The sequence below is a fragment of the Capricornis sumatraensis genome, chromosome 1 (genome assembly GCF_032405125.1).
Source record: "Capricornis sumatraensis isolate serow.1 chromosome 1, serow.2, whole genome shotgun sequence".
Taxonomy (NCBI): Eukaryota; Metazoa; Chordata; class Mammalia; order Artiodactyla; family Bovidae; genus Capricornis; species Capricornis sumatraensis.
In genome coordinates this window covers 236690451-236712174 of record NC_091069.1, presented here as the reverse complement: position 1 = coordinate 236712174, position 21724 = coordinate 236690451, and the positions used below count along the sequence as shown (strand labels likewise).

The window sequence follows — 21724 nt, the reverse complement described above, 5'->3', positions numbered from 1 at the left end:
TCACCCTGCTTATTTAACTTCTATGCAGAGTACATCATGAGAAATGCTGGACTGGATGAAGCACAAGCTGGAATCAAGATTGCCAGGAGAAATATCAATAACCTCAGATATGCAGATGACACCACCCTTATGGCAGAAAGTGAAGAGGAACTAAAAAGCCTCTTGATGAAAGTGAAAGAGGAGAGTGAAAAAAGTTGGCTTAAAGCTCAACATTCAGAAAACAAAGATCATGGCATCTGGTCCCATGACTTCATGGGAAATAGATGGGGAAACAGTGGAAACAGTGTCAGACTTTATTTTTGGGGGCTCCAAAATCACTGCAGATGGTGATTGCAGCCATGAAATTAAAAGACACTTACTCCTTGGAAGGAAAGTTATGACCAACCTAGATAGCATATTCAAAAGCAGAGACATTACTCTGCCAACAAAGGTCCATCTAGTCAAGGCTATGGTTTTTCCAGTAGTCATGTATTGTTGTGAGAGTTGGACTGTGAAGAAAGCTGAGTGCCAAAGAATTGATGCTTTTGAACTGTGGTGTTGGAGAAGACTCTTGAGAGTCCTTTGGACTGCAAGGAGATCCAACCAGTCCATCCTAAAGGAGATCAGTCTTGTGTGTTCATTGGAAAAACTGATGCTGAAGCTGAAACTCCAGTACTTTGGCCACCTCATGCGAAGAGTTGACTCATTGGAAAAGACTCTGATGCTGGGAGGGATTGGGGGCAGGAGAAGGGGACGACAGAGGATGAGATGACTGGATGGCATCACCGACTCGATGGACGTGAGTTTGAGTGAACCCCAGGAGCTGGTGATGGACAGGGAAGCCTGGCGTGCATAGGGTCGCAAAGAGTCGGACACGACTGAGTGACTGAACTGAACTGAACTGAAACATGTTCCCAAGTACCTTTCAATGCGGTCTTCCATGGTGGCTCAGATGGTAAGGCATCTGCCTGCAATGTCAGTCCCTAGGTCGGGAAGATCCCCTGGAGAAGGAAATGGTAACCCACTCCAGTACTCTTGCCTAGAAAATTCCATGGACAGAGGAGCCTGGTGGGCTACAGTCCAAAGAGTGGGACATGACTGAGTGACTTCACACTCACTCACCTTTCAATACATATTTACAGTAGACATACTTACATAAGTGAGAATTTAATTTTACTTAAATTTACACCTATTGAATGAGGAATATAGGCCTTTCCTTGTAATGTCTGCATCTGGTTTTGGTATTAAGGTAATACTGGCTTTGTAAAATGAATTGGGAAGTGTTTCCTACTTCCTTGTTTTCTAAAGGAGTTTGTATGGGATTGGTTTTTACTTGTAAAATGTTTTATAGAATTCGTCAGTGAAGCCTCTTGGGCCTGGGGTTTTCAGCACGTTTTTGTGTGTGTTTTTTTAATCAGGCACGCAGTGTTATTGTTACAGAACCGTTGAATACAACTTATAAACAAGCCAAGACGGGCGTTAAGGGGAGATGCTGTCGGAGGTCAGGGAGGCAGGAGAGGATCAAGGTGGCGCCTTCCGGGCTCGGTCCTGGAGGGGCTCAGGCTGCCGCCACCGAAGGAGCTGGGCTGGCGGAAAGTTGGCTGCTTGTGGAGGCCTCGGGGCTTCACCAGAAGCTCCTGGATGAAGCCCTCTGTGGGGTTCGTGCACGACTTTAAAAGATCCCTAGTTTCAACAATTCACGATGTTGACCTCATTGTCTGCCTCCCTGCGCTGTACAACTCCTCCAAGCTCCCGGCGACCCACTTCTCCACCTCCAGGCTTAGCTGCAGTTCCAGACCGTCATACTTGACGGTGACGCGCACGCGCCGCTTTTGCAGCGACCCCCCGCCCCCGGAGCTGCTCCCCGCTCCCCGAACCCCGGCCCGCCATGGAGACTGCAGCCTGCCTCAGCATCCGCTCGCCCAGCCGCTGAACTGCTGGAAGGCCCTGGCCCAGCCCCCGCGCCGCGCTGTGCGCTTTCGCCTAGCACCCAGGGCACCTGTTACGGGTCGTGGCCCTTTTTGGCAAGTTTTAAATTACAAATTCAATTTTTGACATTAATAAAGGGCTATCCAAACTTCCTGTTTCTTTTCTTTTTGTGCCAGTTTAAGTAGTTTTTGTGTTTGAGAGAACTGGTCCTTTTCATCTAGATTGCCCAATTTTTTGCCATAATGTTAATTATAATACTTGATTTTATTACTATCCTACTATTGTGATGTCCCCACTTTCATTCCTAATATTAATATTTTATGTTTTCTTTCTATTTTTTCCCCTTTGTCAGTTTAGCCAAAAGCTTATCAATTTTGTTGACATTTAAAAGAAACAGTTTTTGGCTTCATTGATTTTTCACTATTGTTGGCCTATAATTTCATTAACTACTGCACTTGTCTTTATGATTTCCTTCCTCACTTTTTATGTTCCAAATTGTACTTTGTTATATAATTTCTTGAGGTAGAGTCACAGGCTTTAGATTTTTCTTCTAATATAAGCATTTAAAGATGTGAATTTTCCTCTTATTTAGCTGCATCTCACAAAATATTAGGGCTTCCCAGGTGGTGCTAGTGGTATCAAACCCAGTTCCCAATGCAGGAGACATAAGAGACGTGGATTCAGTCCCTGGATGGGGAAGATTGTATTCTTGCCTGGAAAATTCCATGGACAGAGGAGCCTGGCAGGCTACAGTCCATGGGGTCTCAAAGAATCCGACAGGACTGAGCAAGTTAGCACAAAATATTATAATTTTAATGTTATTTTATAAAAGATTAAAATGTTTTTCAATTTCCCATGTGATTTTTTTTGGTTCATGGATTATATAGTGTTTTTTCATTTCCAAATATTTCAGTTTTTTCTAGTTATTGTTGTTGAGCTCTGATTTAGTTCCACTGTGGCAGAGAATATAGTCTGTATAATTTCAATCCTTTAAATTTTATTGCTTAGCACCTGGTGTAAGTAAGTAGCCATTTTGTGATGCAACGTCCTGCAAATATCAATTAAGTCAAAGTGTAATAGTGTGATTCAGATCCTCTATATCTGTTGATTTTATGTCTGGTTCTACCAATTGGTGAGGAAGGGTGTTAAAACCTCCAATTATGTATGAAGCATTGTCTGTTCTCCCATTGCTTAATTTTTTTAATGGTAGAAAAGGCAGAAAAGGGAATGAATACCAGATGCAACACATTGAAAGCAAAGGGCGATACAGTAAGACCTAAATCCAAACATGTCAGTTACCACCTAAATACAAAAGGATCAAATTCTATGATTAAAGATAGAGATTTCTGATTAGTTTATTTCAGTGACCCTACTTTTTATATATGAGACACACTTTAAATAGAAGAACACAGATAAGTTGAAAGTAAAAGGATAGAAAGAGATATATCACACAAACAGTAAGAAACAGTAAGCACAGAAAGCTGGAGTGGTTATATTCATATTCAAGACAAGGGAAACTCTCAGAGATAAACAGGGACATTTTATAATAATGGTGAATTCATAAAGAGACAGGGCTTCCCAGGCGGAGCTAGTGGTAAAGAATATGCCTGCCAAAGCAGGAGACATAAGAGACAAAGGTTCAACCCCTGGGTCAGAAAATCCACTGGAGGAGCAAATGGTCCCCTACTCCAGTATCCTTGCCTGAAAAATCCCATGGACAGAGAGGCCTGGTGGGCTACAGTCCAGGGGGTTGCAAAGAGTTAGACCCAACTCAAGAGTCTGAGCATACAGCACAAACATCAAGAGACAATTATAAATGTGTTTGTGCCCAATATCACAGATTTAAAATCCATGAAACAATATTTGGTGGAACTAAAAGAAGGAAGAGACAAACCAATAGTCACAGTTGGAGATTTTAACTTTCCTCTCAATACCTTAAGAAGAGTGAGACAAAAAATTAGTAAGGATATGGAGTTCTAATCTATAGTATTAATCTTTTTGATCTAAGTGTCATATATAGAATATGATACCTACCAACAGCAGAATGAAATTTATTTGTAAGCACACATGAAACTAAGGGTATATTTGTTGTTGTTCAGTCACTAATTCGTGTCCGACTCTTTGTGACCCCATGGACTGAAACATGCCCGCTGTCCTTCACTGTCACTCAAGAGTTTGCTCAAACTCATGTCCATTGAGTCAGTGTTCCTATCTGACCATCTCATCCTCTGTCGCCCCCTTCTCCTCCTACCCTCAATCTTTCCCAGCATCAGGGTCTTTTCCAATGAGTAAGCTCTTCAGATCAGAGTATTGGATCTGGCCAAAGTATTGGAGCTTCAGCTTTAGCATCAGTCCTTCCAGTGAGTATTCAGGGCTGATTTTCTTTAGGATTGACTAGTTTGATCTGCTTGCAGGCAAGAGACTCTCAAGAGTTTTCTCCAACACCACAGCTCAAAAGCATCAATTCTTCAGCACTCAGCCTTCTTTATGGTTCAGCTTTCACATCTGTACATGACCACTGGGAAACCATAGCTTTGATTAGGTGGACCTTTGTTGGCAAAGTGATGTCTCTGTTTTTTAACATGCTGTCTAGGCTTGCCATAGCTTTCCTTCCAAGGAGCAAATGTCTTTTAATTTCATGGCTGCAGTTAGTGTTCACAGTAGTTTTGGAGCCCAAGAAAATAAAGTCGTTAAAGCTTCCACTCTTCCCCTTCTAATTGCCATGAAGTGATGGAACTGGACGTCATGATCTTAGTTTTTTGAATGTTGAGTTTTAAGCCAGCTTTTTCACTCTCCTCTTTCACCCTTATCAAGAGACTCTTTAGTTCCTCTTGTCTTTCTGCTGTTAGAGTAGTATCATCTGAATATCTAAGGTTGCTAATATTTCTCCTGGCAATCAACTTATCATTCATCCAGGCTGGCATTTCATATGATGTACTCTGCATGTAAGTTAAATAAGCAGGCTGCCAATATACAGCCTTGTCTTACTCCTTTCCCAATTTTGAGCCAGTCAGTTTTTCCATGTCCAGTTCTAACTGTTGCTTCTTGACCTGCATACAGGTTTCTCAGGAGGCAGGTAAGGTGGTCTAGTATTCTCATCTCTTTAAGAATTTTCCACAGTTTGTTGTCAATTAAGCAAAAGTAGCTGTTTTTCTGGAATTCCCTTGCTTTCTCGATGATCCAATGAATGTTGGCAATTTGATTTCTGGTTCCTCTGCCTTTTCCAAACCCAGCTCTTACATCTTGAAGTTCTCAGTTCACATGCTGCTGAGGCCTAGCTTGAAGGCTTTTGGGCATAACCTTACATATGCAATGAGCACAGTCGTATGGCAGTTTAACAGTCTTTGGCATTGCCCTTCTTTAAGATTGGAATGAAAGAGTATGTGCTGGATCATAAAACAAAACAGCATATATCTGAGGATTGAAATTATACAAAAGATGTTCTCTAATCACAATGGAATCAAATGGAAAAATCAATAATGAACATATTGAAAATTTGCAACTATTTAAAAGTTAAATAGAAAATTCTAAATAATGGATCAAAGAGAAAATCACAATGGAAAATAGAACAATTTTTAACTGACAAAGAAACCATAACATATTGAACATAAACCTGACGTTGTTGTTCAGCCACTCAGTCATGTCCAACTCTTTGCGACCCCATGGACTATGCCAGGCGTCCCTGACCTTCACTGTCTCCTGGAGTTTGCTCAAACTCATGTCCATTGAGTTGATGATGCCATCCAACCATTCATCCTCTGTCACCCATTTTCCTCCTGCCTCCAATCTTTCCCAGCTGACATAAGAATAAATAAAATACAGGAATAGTCATAGGTGTTAGTGAAGTTAAATTAATAACTTTTCCACAAAGAAAACCCTAAACCCAGATGACTTAACTTCCACCAAACATCAAAGGAAGATACAATACAAACCAAACACAAACTCTTTCAAAGACAGAGGAAAATGAAACTTCTCCCTCATTTAAGAGGACAGGATAATCCTGATATCACAGATTGACAAGGGAAGAAAATTACAAGAATGGAATATTTTAGACCTATGTTGCTCATGAATACAGATGCCAACATTCTATTAGCAAAACATTAGCAAATCAAATAAGTCTAATAAATTAGAAGGATAATAATATCTAATGATAAACAGGTTTTATCCTAGGCATGCAGGGTCACATGTATACATCCATTTAATTAATATCTACAAATCAATCACCATAGTTTGCTGCATTTACTGAAAAAAAGGGGAGGACTGTATAATCACCCCCATAGATTAAGAAAAAGCACTTACTCAAATTTAACATCAAATTCAGCCAACTAATATAAAAGGAGAAGTTTCTTAATCTGATGAAGCACATCCTTAAAGAATTACAGTTAAATCACACACAATGATAAAATATTGAATGCTTTAACATCAGGAACAAAACAAGAATTTTACTCTTGTTCTATTCAGCATTGTACTGGAAGCCCTAGCCATTCCAAAAAGGCAATGAAAAGAAACTGGAGACATAAAGATTGGAAAGGAAGACATAAAAATGTGCTAAATGGCAGACAACATGATTATATTTGTGTAGTATCTAAAAGAATATACAAACTAATAAGTTGACTTAGTGAATACAAGTTAAAAATACAAAAAAAAAACTATTGATTTCTATCTGCTGGTCACAAAATACTAGAAAATAAAATTTAAAAATCAACACCACTTACCATAACGAGAAAAATATTTAAAACCTAGGAAAAGCTCTTTAAAAATTATGCAAGTCCTCTATTCTGAAAGTTACAGACATTGTCCTAGACAAATGAATTAACAAAACCAACCCACAAACTACAGAAGACCTTACCGAATGAATGGATATAACATGGCCCTATGTTCATGACTGGAAAACTCAGTCATGAACTGTGAGCTTCCAGATGTTCAAGCTGGTTTTAGAAAAGGTAGAGGAACCAGAGATCAAATTGCCAACATCTGCTGGAGCATCGAAGAAACAAGAGAGTTCCACAAAAACATCTATTTCTGCTTTATTGACTATGCCAAAGTCTTTGATTGTGTGGATCACAACAAACTGTGGAAAATTCTGAAAGAGATGGGAATACCAGACCACCTGACCCGCCTCTTGAGAAATCTGTATGCAGGTCAGGAAGCAACAGTTAGAACTGGACATGGACCAACAGACTGGTTCCAAATAGGAAAAGGTGTACGTCAAGGCTGAATATTGTCACCCTGCTTATTTAACTTATATGCAGAGTACATCATGAGAAACGCTGGGCTGGAAGAAGCACAAGCTGGAATCAAGATTGCCGGGAGAAGTATCAATAACCTCAGATATACAGATGACACCACCCTTATGGCAGAAAGTGAAGAAGAACTAAAGAGCCTCTTGATGAAAGTGAAAGAGGAGAGTGAAAAAAGTTGGCTTAAAGCTCAACATTCAGAAAACTAAGATCATGTCATCTGGTCCCATCACTTCAGGGCAAATAGATGGGAAACAGTGGAAACAGTGTCAGACTTTATTTTGGGGGGCTCCAAAATCACTGCAGATGGTGGTTGCACCCATGAAATTAAAAGACGCTTACTCCTTGGCAGGAAAGTTATGACCAGTCTAGATAGCATGTTAAAAAGCAGCGACATTACTTTGGCAACAAAGGTCCATCTAGTCAAGGCTATGGTTTTTCCAGTGGTCATGTATGGATGTGAGAGTTGAACTATAAAGAAAGCTGAGTGCTGAAGAATTGATGCTTTTGAACTGTGGTGTTGGAGAAGACTCTTGAGAGTCCCTTGGACTGCAAGGAGATCCAACCAGTCCATCCTAAAGGAGATCAGTCCTGGGTGTTCATTGGAAGGACTGATGTTGAAGCTGAAACACTCTGGCCACCTGATGTGAAGAACTGACTTATTTGAAAAGACTCTGATGCTGAGGAAGATTGAAGGCAGGAGGAGAAGGGGACGACAGAGGATGAGATGGTTGGACGGCATCACTGACTCAATGGACATGAGTTTGAGTAAACTCCAGGAGTTGGTGATGGACAGGGAGGCCTGGCGTGCTGTGGTTCATGGGGTCGCAAAGAGTTGGACACAACTGAGTGACTGAACTACACTGAACTAAGGCAAAATTTGAAAACAGGCCATGATCTCTCCCCTCTAGTGTTAAGCCCTGTATAATCTGATCTACCCCACTTGAGTGAGAACAAGTGACATGATTTTAGCCAACAGAACATGGAAAAGGTGACAGGCTATCACTCTTGTGATTATGTTATGATAAATATAGGCAGTCCTCACTTTGCACAGTAATGTAGGATAAGTTGAAACTGTCCACAATGACTTTAATAATCTTAGTCTTAATAATAATCTTAATCTTAATAACCTTAATAATCTTACTCTTAAGGGGAAAAATTTTGATTATTCCGTGACCTTTAAAAATGTTTGAGAGAGGACTTCCCTGGTGGCTCAGTGGTAAAGAATCCACCTGCCAAGCAGGAGACACAGGTTCAATACCCGGTCCAGGAAGATCCCACATGTTGCAGAGCAACTAAGCCAGTACATCACAGCTATGGCACCCACCGAAATTACTGAAGCCCACAAGCCTAAAGCCTGTGCTCCATCACAAGAGCAATAAGCCTGTGTACCATAACAAGAGTGTAGCCCCTGCTCACTGCAACTAGAGAAAGCCTGCACACAACAACAAAGAGCCAGCTCAGTCAACAATAAATAACTAAATCTGGAAAAGACATAACAGCATAGACATATTATTTTAAAAAGAAGTTTGACAAAGCATTAAAATCTTCCATGAAAGTGAAAGTGTTAGTTGCTCAGTTGTGTCAGACTCTGCGACCCCATGGATTGTAGCCCTCCAGGCACCTCTGATCATGGATTTCTCCAGGCAAGAGTACTAGAGTGGGTAGCCATTCCCTTCTCCAGGGGATCTCCCCAATTCAGGGAGTGAACCCAGGTCTCTTGCTCTGCAAGTGGATTCTTCACTGTCTAAGCCACCAGGGAAGCCCCAACTCTTCCATACTGTTAATTATAAATATTTTAGGAAATGAGAAAAATAGTAAAATTAATATTCATTCAGAACATTGTAATTTACAATAGCAGAAACATTGGCAGTATCTACTAAGACTAAAAATGCACATATCCTATTTCCAAGCAATTTCACACAAGACCAAGAGAATATATGTCTACCTAAAATATTTAGGTTGGTGCAAAAGTAATTTTGATTTTTGCATTATTGAACTTTGCTGTTTGATATTGGAATACATTCTTAAATAAATGTGGTTATGTTATACATCATTTTAATGTGCACTTCTCGCTTTTGCTAATTCATTTTTTGCTAATGATTTATTATTTGATGTTTACTTTATATTTATTTTAGACTAGGGAAATGTTAGACAAAAAAGCGAATTTGAGCACTTTTCTTATATTCAAGTCCAAAATGGGTCATAAAGCAACAGAGACAGCTCACAACATCAACATGTTTGGCCCAAGAACTGCTAACGAACTAACAGTGCAGTGGTGGTTCAAGAAGTTTTGCAAAGCAGACCAGAGCCTTGAAGATGAGGAGTGCAGTGGCCGGCCATTGGAAATTGACAGTGACCAGTTGAGAGGATCATTGAAGCTGACTCTCTTACAACTACATGCTGCTGCTGCTGCTGCTAAGTCATTTCAGTCGTGTCCGACTCTGTGTGACCCCATAGACAGCAGCCCACGAGGCTCCCCCGTCCCTGGGATTCTCCAGGCAAGAACACTGGAGTGGGTTGCCATTTCCTTCTCCAATGCATGAAAGTGAAAAGTGATAGTGAAGTCGCTCAGTCGTGTCCGACTCTTGGCAACCCCATGACAGCAACCTACCAGGCTCCTCCGCCCATGGGATTTTCCAGGCAAGAGTACTGGAGTGGGGTGCCATTGCCTTCTCCGTACAACTACATGAGAATTTGCCAAAGAACTCAACATCGACCATTCTATGGTTGTGCAGCCTTTGAAGAAAATTAGAAAGGTGAAAAACCTCAATAAGAGGGAGCCTCATGTACTGACTACAAATCCAAAAATATCATCATTCTGAAGTGTCATCTTCTCTTATTCCACACAACAGCAATGAACCATTTCTCCATTGGATAGTGATGTGCAATGAAAAGTGGATTGCATTCAACAACCGGCAATGACCAGCTCAGTGGTTGGACTGAGAAGAAGGTCCAAAACACTTCCCAAAGACAAGCTTGCATGAAAAGAGATCATGGTCATTACTTGGTGGCATGCTGCCTGTCTGATCCACTACAGCTTTCTGAATCTTTTCAAAACCATTACATCTGAGAAGTATACTGAATTGCTAATCCTGCTTGTGATGCCAGCTGTCTTGCTATTCACACTGTCTGCACTGTTTGCTGAACCCAGGGTAGGTAAGAGGCTGAAAGAAGACACAATAAGCCGTAGGAACTGCAGACATGTTTATTCTCTCCTGGCTGGCACAGCAGCCGTAACACAGCCTCTCTCCTGGCTGATGCAGCAGCTGTAGCAGCAGCTACAACACAACCATAACATAGCCACAACACAGCCATCACATAACCATGATGCCCCCCCCGTGTAGCCCCAATGCAACAGCAAAGCCTTACCAGATGGTGCGCATACAGGCGTCCTGCGCAAAGGAGCCCAACCAAGCAAGCGCATGCACAGTGCACAAGCGATCTCAGCGGTTACACAACCATGCAGAGCCATTCTTCACAGAACATAGGCCAAGAGGGCATGAGAGCATGGGGCAAGAGTCCTGACTGGCACCATCTTGTTAATTCCCCACATATGCTCAGCAAGCTGATGAGATGCACTGAAAACTGCAATGCCTGCAGCCAGCATTAGTCAACAGAAAGGGCCCAGTTCTTCACAACACCCAACCAAATGTCACCTGACCAATGCTTCAAAAGTTGAACCTACTGGGCTACAAAGTTTTGCCTTATGGGCCATATTCACCTGACCTCTTACCAATCGACTACCACGCCTTCATCTCAACAACTTTTTACAGGGAAAATGCTGCCACAACCAGCGGGAAGAAGAAAATGCTTTCCAAGATTCATCGAATCCCGAGACGCAGATTTTCATGCTACAGGAATGAACAAATTTATTTCTTCTTGGCAACATTGTGTTGATTTGTAATATTTCCTATTTTGATTAATAAAGATGTGTTTGGGCCTAGTTATAATCATTCAAAATTCACAGTCAAAAACCACAATTACTTTTTCACCAACCTAATACAAGTGTAATAATTTTCATAGCAGTTTTATTTATAATAACAAAAAACTTTAAAAAATCTACTAAATTTCTGCCTTCAGAAAAATGGATCAATAAATTGTAGCATGTGTTCAGTCATGTCTGACTCTTTGGAATCCAGTGGACTGTAGCCCACCAGGCTCCTCTGTCTACAGAATTTTCCAGGCAAGAATACTGGAGTGGGTTGCTATTTCCGTCTCCAGGGGATCTTCCTCACCCAGGGATCAAATCCTCATCTCTTGCGATGGCAGGTGGATCGTTTACCTCTAGCGCCACCTGGGAAGCCCAAATTGTACTACATCCGTACAATGGACTGTTACAAGGCATTAAAAAAAATCACACATGCAATAACAGATTAATTTTTAATATCTAAAACATTAAGTTGAGCAAAAAAGCTGGACACTAAAGTATATATACTATTGGGCTACTGTTGGATTTGATTTATATGAAGGTCAAGTACAGGCACATTTACCAATGGTAATAGAAATCAGAAAAGTAGTTACCTCTGGACATGGGTGTTAACTGGGAAGAAGCATGTGGAAAATTTCTGGAGTGATAAAGATGTTCCGTATCTGAATCTGGTGATGACACTGATGTATAATTGGTAAAGGTTTGTTAAACTGTACCTTTAAGTTTTGTGTATTTTGCTACATGTAAATTATGTCTAAGAAAAATGTATAAAATTGAGAGAATGCTCATAAATCTTTCAGTACAGTGCTTTGCATACAGTATGACCTAAATAAATGTTAGCAATTTGTTATTTTAAAAACTTGTTGGATGCAGTTGTAGCTGTGCCTTGAGGGAAGCCTATAGCTCTAAATGCATATAAGAGAAGAGGCTGAAATGAAATTATCTTAACTTCTATCTCAAGAAGTTAGCTAAAAGGAAAAAAAAATGAAAAGAGTAAACCCAAAGAAAGTAGAATAATGGAAATAATTAAGACAGAAGCAGGATGATTAGGAAGCAGAAAGACATCCAATAAAGAAAATAATTGAAGTCAAAAATTGCTTATTAAAAAGATTAATAAATTTGATAAATCCCTAAAAAGACTAATTAAGGGAACAAAAAAAGAAAAAACAATAAGTAGCTAACAAGAATTTAAATGGAACATTATTATAGGTCCTACAGCCATTTAAAAATAACATTATAAGCACTTCTATGCTAATACATTTGAAAATTTAGGTTAAGTTGAAAAATTCCTCTAAAACCATATCACAATTAGTTTTTAAAATCAACTACTTAAGAAAAGAGGTGGCAAAGAATCCGCCTGCAACGCGAGAGATCCTGGTTTGATTCCTGGGTCAGTAAGATCACCTGGAAAAGGGATAGGCTACCCACTCCAGTATTCTTGCACTTGCCTGGTGGCTCAGATGGTAAAGAATCTTCCTGAAATGTGGGAGATCTGGATTTGATCCCTGGGTTGGGAAGATCTCCTGGTGGAGGTCATGGCAACCCACTCCAGTATTCTTGTCTGGAAAATCCCGTGGACAGAGGAGCCTGGCAGGCTGCAGGGGTTGCAAAGAGTTGGACACGACGGGCAGTGAGGACAGAGTTGACTGCCATCTCTCACTTGGTCCCTGTTTCTGCAGAGGCAGGTTTGTACCTGGGTCAGCACTGGCGTGCATTACATGGAGGTGACTGCAGCAGCAGTCACAGACCTCCAAGCGGGGTTGAGCTGCAGTGCCAGCGCGGATTCCTGAGAGACTGGTGCCTTTCCATGGCAGGCACCTCTGCTACTTCAGCATCCTCCAGCCCTGGCAGAGTCTGTGTCACCACAGGCAGGAACCTGAGGAGCACTCTCCAGCTGAGTAACAGGATTGGAACTGACAGAAGATTCCAGATCAAAAAGACACAAACAGCCTGTGAAACAGAATAATTGGTTTCCAACAACATCATGTATCAGAAGATGCTCGTTAGAGATTCTCTGCTGAAAACTATGACTGCAGTCTGAGGTCAGGGGAGTGATTTTGCCTGATCTAGTCAAAGATAGAAGAAGCTCAAAATTATATTAGGCCCCTAAAGAGCAGGGTGGAACACATTAGGAAAAAACATATGATAGCTAGCCTACCAAGCAAGAAAAACAAAATTAGAACATAAACTTCCCAAGGTAGGAGTTTTGTCTGCTTCGTTCACTGCTGTATCTCCTGTGTTCTATATAATGCCTGGTATGAAGACTCTCAGTGAATACTTATTGAATGAATGAACAAAGGAGTCAAAGACAAAGGTGGGATTAAACATCAGATTGCAGGAGCTCGGCCTGTTTTTGGAAAATAAGAGGAATCAATTTTTCACAGGTTACAAGATAAAGGAAGGGATACTGGGCAAAAATAAAATTAAAATAGTATCAAAACTTCCAGATCATGTTTCCACACTGAAAAATCCACTAGAGAAGTGGAAATTAAAACAAAAATAAATGGGACCTAATTAAACTTAAAAGCTTTTGCACACCAAAGGAAACTATAAACAATGTGAAAAGACAACCCTCAGAATGGGAAAAAAAATAGCAAATGAAACAACTGACGAAGGATTAATCTCCAAAATATACAAGTAGCTCATGTAGCTCAATACCAGAAAAATAAATAACCCAATCAAAAAATGGGCAGAAGACCTAAAAAGACATTTCTCCAAAGAAGACATAGAGATGCCTAATAAAACACGTGAAAAGATGCTTAATTAGGGAAATGCAAATCAAAACTACAATGAGGTTTCACCTCACAACAGTCAAAATGGCTGTCAACAAAAAATCTACCAACAATAAACTCTGGAGAAGGTGTGGAGAAAAGGGAACCCTCTTGCACTGTTGGTGAGAATGTAAATTGACACAGCCACTATGGATAATAGTATGGAAATTTCTAAAAACTATCATATGACCCAACAACCCCATTACTTGGCACATACCCTGAGAAAACCATAACTGAAAAAGCCACATGTACCCCAGTGTTCATTGCAGCACTATTTATAGTAGCCAGGACATGGAAGAAACCTAGATGTCCATCAGCAGATGAATGGATAAAGAAGCTGTGGCACATAAATACAATAGAATGTTACTCAGCCAAAAAAAGAAACACATTTGAGTCAGTTCTAATGAGGTGGATGAACCTGGACCTTGTTATACAGAGTGAAGTAAGTCAGAAAGAGAAAAACAAATATCGTATATCAGTGCATATATATGGGATCTAGACAGATGGCACTGATGAACCTATTTGCAGGGCAGCAGTGGAGATACAGAGAAAGACTTGTGGACACAGTGGGGGAAGGGGAGGGTGGGACGAATGAAGAGAGGAGCATGGAAACATACATTACCGTATGCAAAATAGACAGCCTGTGGGAACCGGCTGTATGACGTAGGGAGTTCAAACTCAGTGCTCTGTGACAACCTAGAGGAATGGGATGGGGCTCAAGGAGGTTCGAGAGAGGGGACATATACATACCTATGGCTGATTCATGGTGGTGTATGGCAGAAACCAACACAATATTGTACAGCAATTATCCTCCAATTAAAAATAAATTATTAATAAAAATAAGTACAGTCAGAATTTGAATTACTAACAGATATTAAGTGATTATCTACCACAGCAGGTATAAACATTTAATACATCCCAGGAACCTACTTTTCACAATTAAGGAATAAGAGTTGCAGTTTTCCTTCATAATTGTATGGCCTAAAGGAACATTACCAACACATTTAAGGCAGACCTAACAACTCTAAAATAAGTCTATTGCCTTTGAGGACATATATGTATTTATACATTTGGAAAGATAAAACTTTTTTTTTTAAATAATCAAAAAGACTTGTTTGGGGACTTCCCCTGTGATCCAGTGGCCAAGACTCTGCACCCCCAGTGCATGGGGCCCGTGTTCAATCCCTGGTCAGGGAACTAGGTCTCACACGACACAACAAAGATGGAAGATCCCACATGCTGCAACTAAGACCTGGCACAGCCAAATAAGCAAACACATAATAAATATTAAAAACGAAACAAAAAGACTTATTCCACAAGTGACAACATCCGTGGATTTATTTCAGGCAGGTGCTGTTCGTGGGAGGTAGAAGTGGGAGACAAGTATAAATAGAATATGGGGCTGGGGGCCTTGGACACTCCTCCTGGAGACCGAGAGAGGCCAGCCACACAATAGGCTGGATGCTGGTGAATGCAAACAAGAGATCAAGAAAGTCTCACTGCAGTGGTCACCATGACACCCTTCTTCTGCTAAAAGTAAGTCCTATTCTCACTTTTCCTGGCATTTCTCTTTTCATAATTTGAGTGACAGGTCTCATGTCTACTTCTACTTTTGCAGAAAAAAACCCTGAGAACTTTGTTCTCTGTGGGCCTCATTTTAAATGCATTTACCATCTGCAGAGTGATATACTATGAGTGATCAGCTACTTGGAAAACTATAACATTTTTTTCTGATTTTTCTCTTTTTTGCCTGTCTGGTTCCAACAATTCTAGTGGTTGCTTCCTTCTGCATATACTTCTGCCACTTTAATGAGCATTTGGGTGTTATTTTGATCTCTCTGTCTTAATAACAAACTATAATTTCAATATTTAATATAATTTCAATATTTAAAACATACCTCATGGAGATTTTGTGGGAGTGATGTTGGGGAGCTTTTGAGCTTATATTATCCCCATTTGGGCAGGGGAGGAAAGAAAGAAAAAAAGAACCAGAACTAAAACTAGCTCTGTTTAGATGTCTTTGTACAAATAGAGAAAGAGAAGTGAGGTAAGAAACCAAACAGATTGTACTGATTGTACATGGAGTGCATGAATTTAAACTTCTTCTTCATACAGCTCTGTATTACTTGTTAAAGCAAGCATGAATTATTTTTGTAATTTCCTGAAGCTGAATGAACTAAATGTAACAAATGAGAAACATTATGATGTTTCCTTAAAAAATTAAACATGGAATTACCACATAATCCAGCAATTCCATTTCTGGGTATATACCCCCAAGGAATTGAATCAGGGCCTCAAATAGACATTTGTACCCAAAGTTCATAGCAGCATTATCCATAATAAACTAAAGGTGAAAACAACCCAAGTCATCAATGGAAAAGATTATACAGAAAAAAAATATTATACATTCTTGCTGGAATAAGTTAAACAATACAGACAAAACTGAAGTCTTCCTTGACGACTTTCCTATCTGGATACACAACTTTAAACACAATGAGTCTTACTTAAATCCTCATCACCAGCCCATGAGTATTATTATTATTATTTTAAATTTTCTTGGCTGAGCCACTCAGCATGTAGAATCTTAGCTCCCTGGACAGGGATGGAACCCACACCCCTTGCACTGAAGTGCAGAGTCTTAGCCACCGGATTGCTAGGGAAATCCCACCAGCCCTTGATTTAAGTATTACTGCAATCTCCATTTACAGATGAGGAAACTGCCCTGCAGAGAAGGGAATGACTTCCTGAGAGTAATTCGGGCAAATAAATTACTGACTGTGCTCTGGCCTCCCCCTTTGTGTCAAACTCTGGCTGAGTGCTGAGGACAAGGATGTGGCCGCTGCCCTCATGGAGTTCTCAGTGTGATAAGAGAGGAGATACAAAATTACTCTAGTCCCTCACGGAAATGCAGAAGTTAAACTGCTGACACCTTCAGAGCAGAGGCTCTTTATCTTTCTGTTCTCAAAAAGAGATATTTTTTTTTACAAGATATTAAGTTTCTTTTAAAGATGAACTTAAGTTGTATGTAGACTTTTGGGTTTTGGGGGGTTTTTTTTGAGTCTCCAACGTCACCTCCTCAGAGAGCCCTTTCTAAATTACTCAGAATAAAACAGCCCTCTGTCCCATGTCAGTTACTCTCTCTCACACGACTGACTACCTTTTCTTTACCTGCTGCCTTCTGTTCCTTATTTGTGTGTTTGCTGTCTGTCTCCCCCACGAGAATGGCAGCTCTGTGACAGCAGGGGTCTCGTCCATCCTGTTTACACTGAGCCTCCTGTGGTGAGAACAGGGTCTCCCTCTTGGTCAGTGGCTGTGTTAGTTTTCAAGGGCTGCCATATCAAAGTACCACAAACTAGGTGGCTTAAATCAACATAAATTCAGAATTTCCACTGTGGTCCAAGGGTTAAGAAGCCTCCTGCTGATACACGGGACATGGATTCCATCCCTGGCCTGGCAGGATTCCACATGCTGTGGGGCAGCTAAGCCCATGTATCGCGACTACTTAACCTGAGCTCTAGAGCCCAGGAGCTGCAAGAGAAGCCTGTGCACCTCAACTAGAGAAAGCCTGCTTACAGCGATGATGGTCCGGTGCGGCCAAAAATAAATAAGTTAACTATTAAAAAGCAAACAAAGAAATGTATTGCTCATTGGCCTTTTGGCTAAGATCAAGTGTAAAAACCAGAAGCTTATTCTTTCACTGTCTTGGAGACCAGGAGCCAAGGTGTTCAATCAAGGATTTCAACCATGGTGTTGGTGGGACCGTGCTCTCTGGGAAGGCTCTGGGTTAGAATGCTTCTTTGTCCTTCCTTCCTTCCTTCCTTCCTTCTGGTGGTTGTCAGCAGCCCTTCCCCTTGGTTTGTACTGTATCATTCCAGCTTCTGCTTCTGTCTTCACGTGGCCTTGCTCCCTTTGGACAGCTCCTCTGTGTCTCTGTTTCCAAATACCTCTCTCTATCAGGATACTAGTCATTGGATTTAAGGCCCACTCTAAGCCAGAAAGATCATGTCTTAATACCATCTACCAAGACCCTATTTTAAAAGAAGATCCCAGTCATAGGTACCAGGGGTTAGTACGTCAACTTATTTTAGGGGGTAGGGGTGGGGACACAATTCAACCCGCAATAGCAGTCAATAAATATACTGAACAAATGAGCTAGCGTCCTCTGGAAAAGTGGTACAATACGGTGAACTCTCAAAGGGGTTCAGGCAAAGGCTCTGGAAGGCATTATTCCCCCCAGGTTTTGATCCAACAGAACATAAAATGTCTTTTGCTGGCTGTAGTAACCAAAGTTGTGTGTGCAGTTCAAGGAAAATAATGGCTCCAATGTTCTAGATGGGGTATGGAGTTTTAGTTGCTGTATTCTCAATGTTCTTCTATATTTAATTTATGATAGTGATGTAATGCCATTATAAAAAAAGTTTGGAAAAGAGAGAAAAGAAAATCAACTCTAATCTCACTTCCTTAATGTACTTTGGAGGAAATTTATGTGGACATCTTTCTGGAGAGAGGGAACAGCAAGTACACAGGCCTTGAGGCGTAAACAAGCTTGGTGTGTTCAAGGAGCAGGGAAGGTAGTGCAGCGGGGGTAACCGCATCCTGCCGGGTGTTCCAGATCACATTTTGGACATCAGCTCCCAAATCAACAAACTTCCTTCTCTGGTAATCTTCTCCAAACACGCTACCTTCCACATCCCTTCCCCAAACACACTAATGTGGTTGGGAGGCTGTGGTGTAGACCTGGTGTGTTTAGAGGGGAGGAGACAATAGATACAATTGGGTACTTTCTCCGAGGCATTTGGAATTAGGATGGATAAGGATTAAGCAGTCTCTGTGAAGCTGCGTGACCCTGGAAGCTGTGAGGAAGGTGCTCCACTTCAGTCAGAGGCAAAGGAGGCAGGTCAGCGACAGAGAAGCAGGGATGCAGAGCCTAGTCCCGCCAGTTAACTCCCCAGTCCATCCATCATGAAAGTCAGCCGCATTCCTGCCTCACGCGCCAGGGCACTTCCCTGCATCCCTATCAAACATCCTCATTCCTTTAGCTCAAGCTGACCTGTGTCAACCTCTAGAGGAGTGTTTTGAGAAAAGGAGTTCTGTGGTCAAATAATCTGGGACACGGTGGTTTAAATAGAATATAATAGCTTTTTATCCGCAGACTTCTCAGAGCCTTTAATAGCATTATGTACATTCAAAAAGGAAATCAAGTGAGATGCATTGCCTACTTTGACTTCCTAGGTTGTGCTGGGAAATGTAATTAAACAGGATGCCAACCTGAGTGGTTTCAGCTTCTGTTTTGGCTGGTCCGGAAGGCCAAGAACAACAGAGGAGGGTCCATCTATTCTGACCACCAGGAACACAGGTGTTGCTAAAACATTCCATCACAACAAGTAATTTTATCCAGGAGAGAGGAAGGGAAAAGTCAGACACAGACAGACAGATACCAGAAGGACCAAGGAAAAGAGAATACAGTTATATTTGTGCTTGTCATCCATCAGGTCTGACCTTTCAATACAACTATTGAAAGAATGTCAGCAGGCTACAGTCCATAGGGTCACAGTGTTGAACACGACTGAGGTGACATCACATTTGCACAGAACAGTTCCAAATCATTTGCCAGCTTCAAGATCACATTCTTTTCATTCCAATGCCAAAGAATGCCCAAACCACCGCACAATTGCACTCATCTCACATGCTAGTAAAGTAATGCTCAAAATTCTCCAGGCCAGGCTTCAGCAAGCAGTATGTGAACTGTGAACTTCCAGATGTTCAAGCTGGATTTAGGAAAGGCAGAGGAACCAGAGATCAAATTGCCAACATCCACTGGATCATCGAAAAACAAGAGAGTTCCCCCAAAACATCTACTTCTGCTTCATTGACTATGCCAAAGTCTTTGATTGTGTGGATCACAACAAACTGTGAAAGATTCTGAAAGAGATGGGAATACCACACCACCTGACCTGTCTCTTGAGAAATCTGTATCCAGTTCAGGAAGCAACAGTCAGAACTGGACATGGAACAGCAGACTGGCTCCAAATTGGGAAAGGAGTATGTCAAGGCTGTATATTGTCATTCTGCTTACTTAACTTATATGCAGAGTACATCATGAGAAACTCTGGGCTGGATGAAGCACAAGCTGGAATCAAGATTGCCAGGAGAAATATCAATAACCTCAGATATGCAGATGACACCACCCTTACGGCAGAAAGTGAAGAAGAACTAAAAAGCCTCTTGATGAAAGTGAAAGAGAAGAGTGAAAAAGTTGGCTTAAAGCTCAACATTCAGAAAACTAAGATAATGGCATCTGGTCCCATCACTTCATGGCAAATAGATGGGGAAACAGTGGGAACACTGACAGACTTTATTATTATTATTATTTGAGCTCTAAAATAACTGCAGATGGTGACTGCAGCCATGAAAATGCACTGACAGACTTTATTATTATTATTATTATTTGAGCTCTGAAATCACTGCAGATGGTGACTGCAGCCACAATGTAACTGTATTCTCTTTTCCTCGGTCCTTCTGGTATCTGTCTGTCTCCTTGGAAGAAAAGTTATGACCACCATAGATAGCATATTAAAAAGTAGAGACATTACTTTGCTAAAAAGGGTCTGTCTAGTCAAAGCTATGGTTATTCCAGTAATCATGTATGGATGTGAGAGTTGGACTATAAAGAAAGCTGAGCATCAAAGAACTGATGCTTTTGAAGCGCGGTGTTGGAGAAGACTCTTGAGAGTCCCTTAGACTGCAAGGAGATCCAACTGGTCCATCCTAAAGGAAATCAGTCCTGAACATTCATTGGAAGGACTGATGCTGAAGCTGAAACTCCAATACTTTGGCCACCTGATGCGAAGAACTGACTCATTTGAAAAGACTCTGATGCTGGGAAAGATTGAAGGTGGGAGGAGAAGGTGACAACAGAGGATGAGACGGTTGGATGGCATCACCGACTCAATGGACATGAGTTTGAGTAAACTCTGGGAGTTGGTGATGGACAGGGAGGTCGGGCATGCTGCAGTCCATGGGGTTGCTAAGAGTTGGACATGACTGAGGGACTGATCTGAACCGAAGATCCCATTCCAGTAATTGACGTCCCCACTCAGGTGAGCCTAAAATGTATGTCATCCACAAAATGATTTACTGTATGAACTTGGAACTCAGCCCTCCCCCTGTTCTGACCATTCAGAAAAGATTAGACAGAAACCATGGGCTTCATAACTGGCCGCCAAGCACCCCAAGGGCTTGCTCTTCTTTTCCCTTGTCATTCATCATTGCTTACAGTACTGGGCGCCCAGAGGTGAGCAGGATTGGCCCGGCCGGGGAAACTCCCAGTCTGATCGATGTAGAGAATGAAGTTTCAAACTGACACCCGGCACAGAGGATGGGAGTGCGGGGCAGAGGGGAGACACCGAGCTTGATCAGGTGGGGCGTAGGGCTGGATCTAAGCTTTATAGGTGCAAGAGGAGAGAGCAGAGGGACAGCGCTCTAATCCACCTAGAGGACTCAGATTCAGGGCTGGGCGGCCCTTGCTAAGAGAATACTACACGGCTGGATATTGCAGACTGGGTGTAGGAAACCGGTTTTAGGTGATGCTTATCCATGACAAGCCATTTGTCCACATGCTTCAGTGAGTCACAGACTCCCCGGGGCGAAACCCGAGTGTTGCGCCTACAACCTCTTAGGTCACCTGCACAGAACGTTTAAGTGCGGGGGCGCCCTCAACACTGGGTTTCTATTTAGACCTCGCCAGGCGCCAGCCCAGCAGCCTGACCCCGCCCCCTGCCGCCTGGGCCCGCCCCCGGGGGCGGAGACATCCTAAACTGCAGGCTTGGCGTACAGCGCAGAGCTGCTGCGGCGCAGCGCATTCCTAGGCGCAG

At 41.6% G+C, this 21724-nt stretch overlaps 1 pseudogene; it reads right to left on the bottom strand.

Moving 5' to 3' along the window:
- Positions 1 to 1500: 1500 nt before the first annotated feature.
- LOC138076931 (protein phosphatase 1 regulatory subunit 14A pseudogene) lies at positions 1501 to 21712 on the bottom strand (annotated as a pseudogene).
- Between the last annotated feature and the right edge of the window lie 12 nt (positions 21713 to 21724).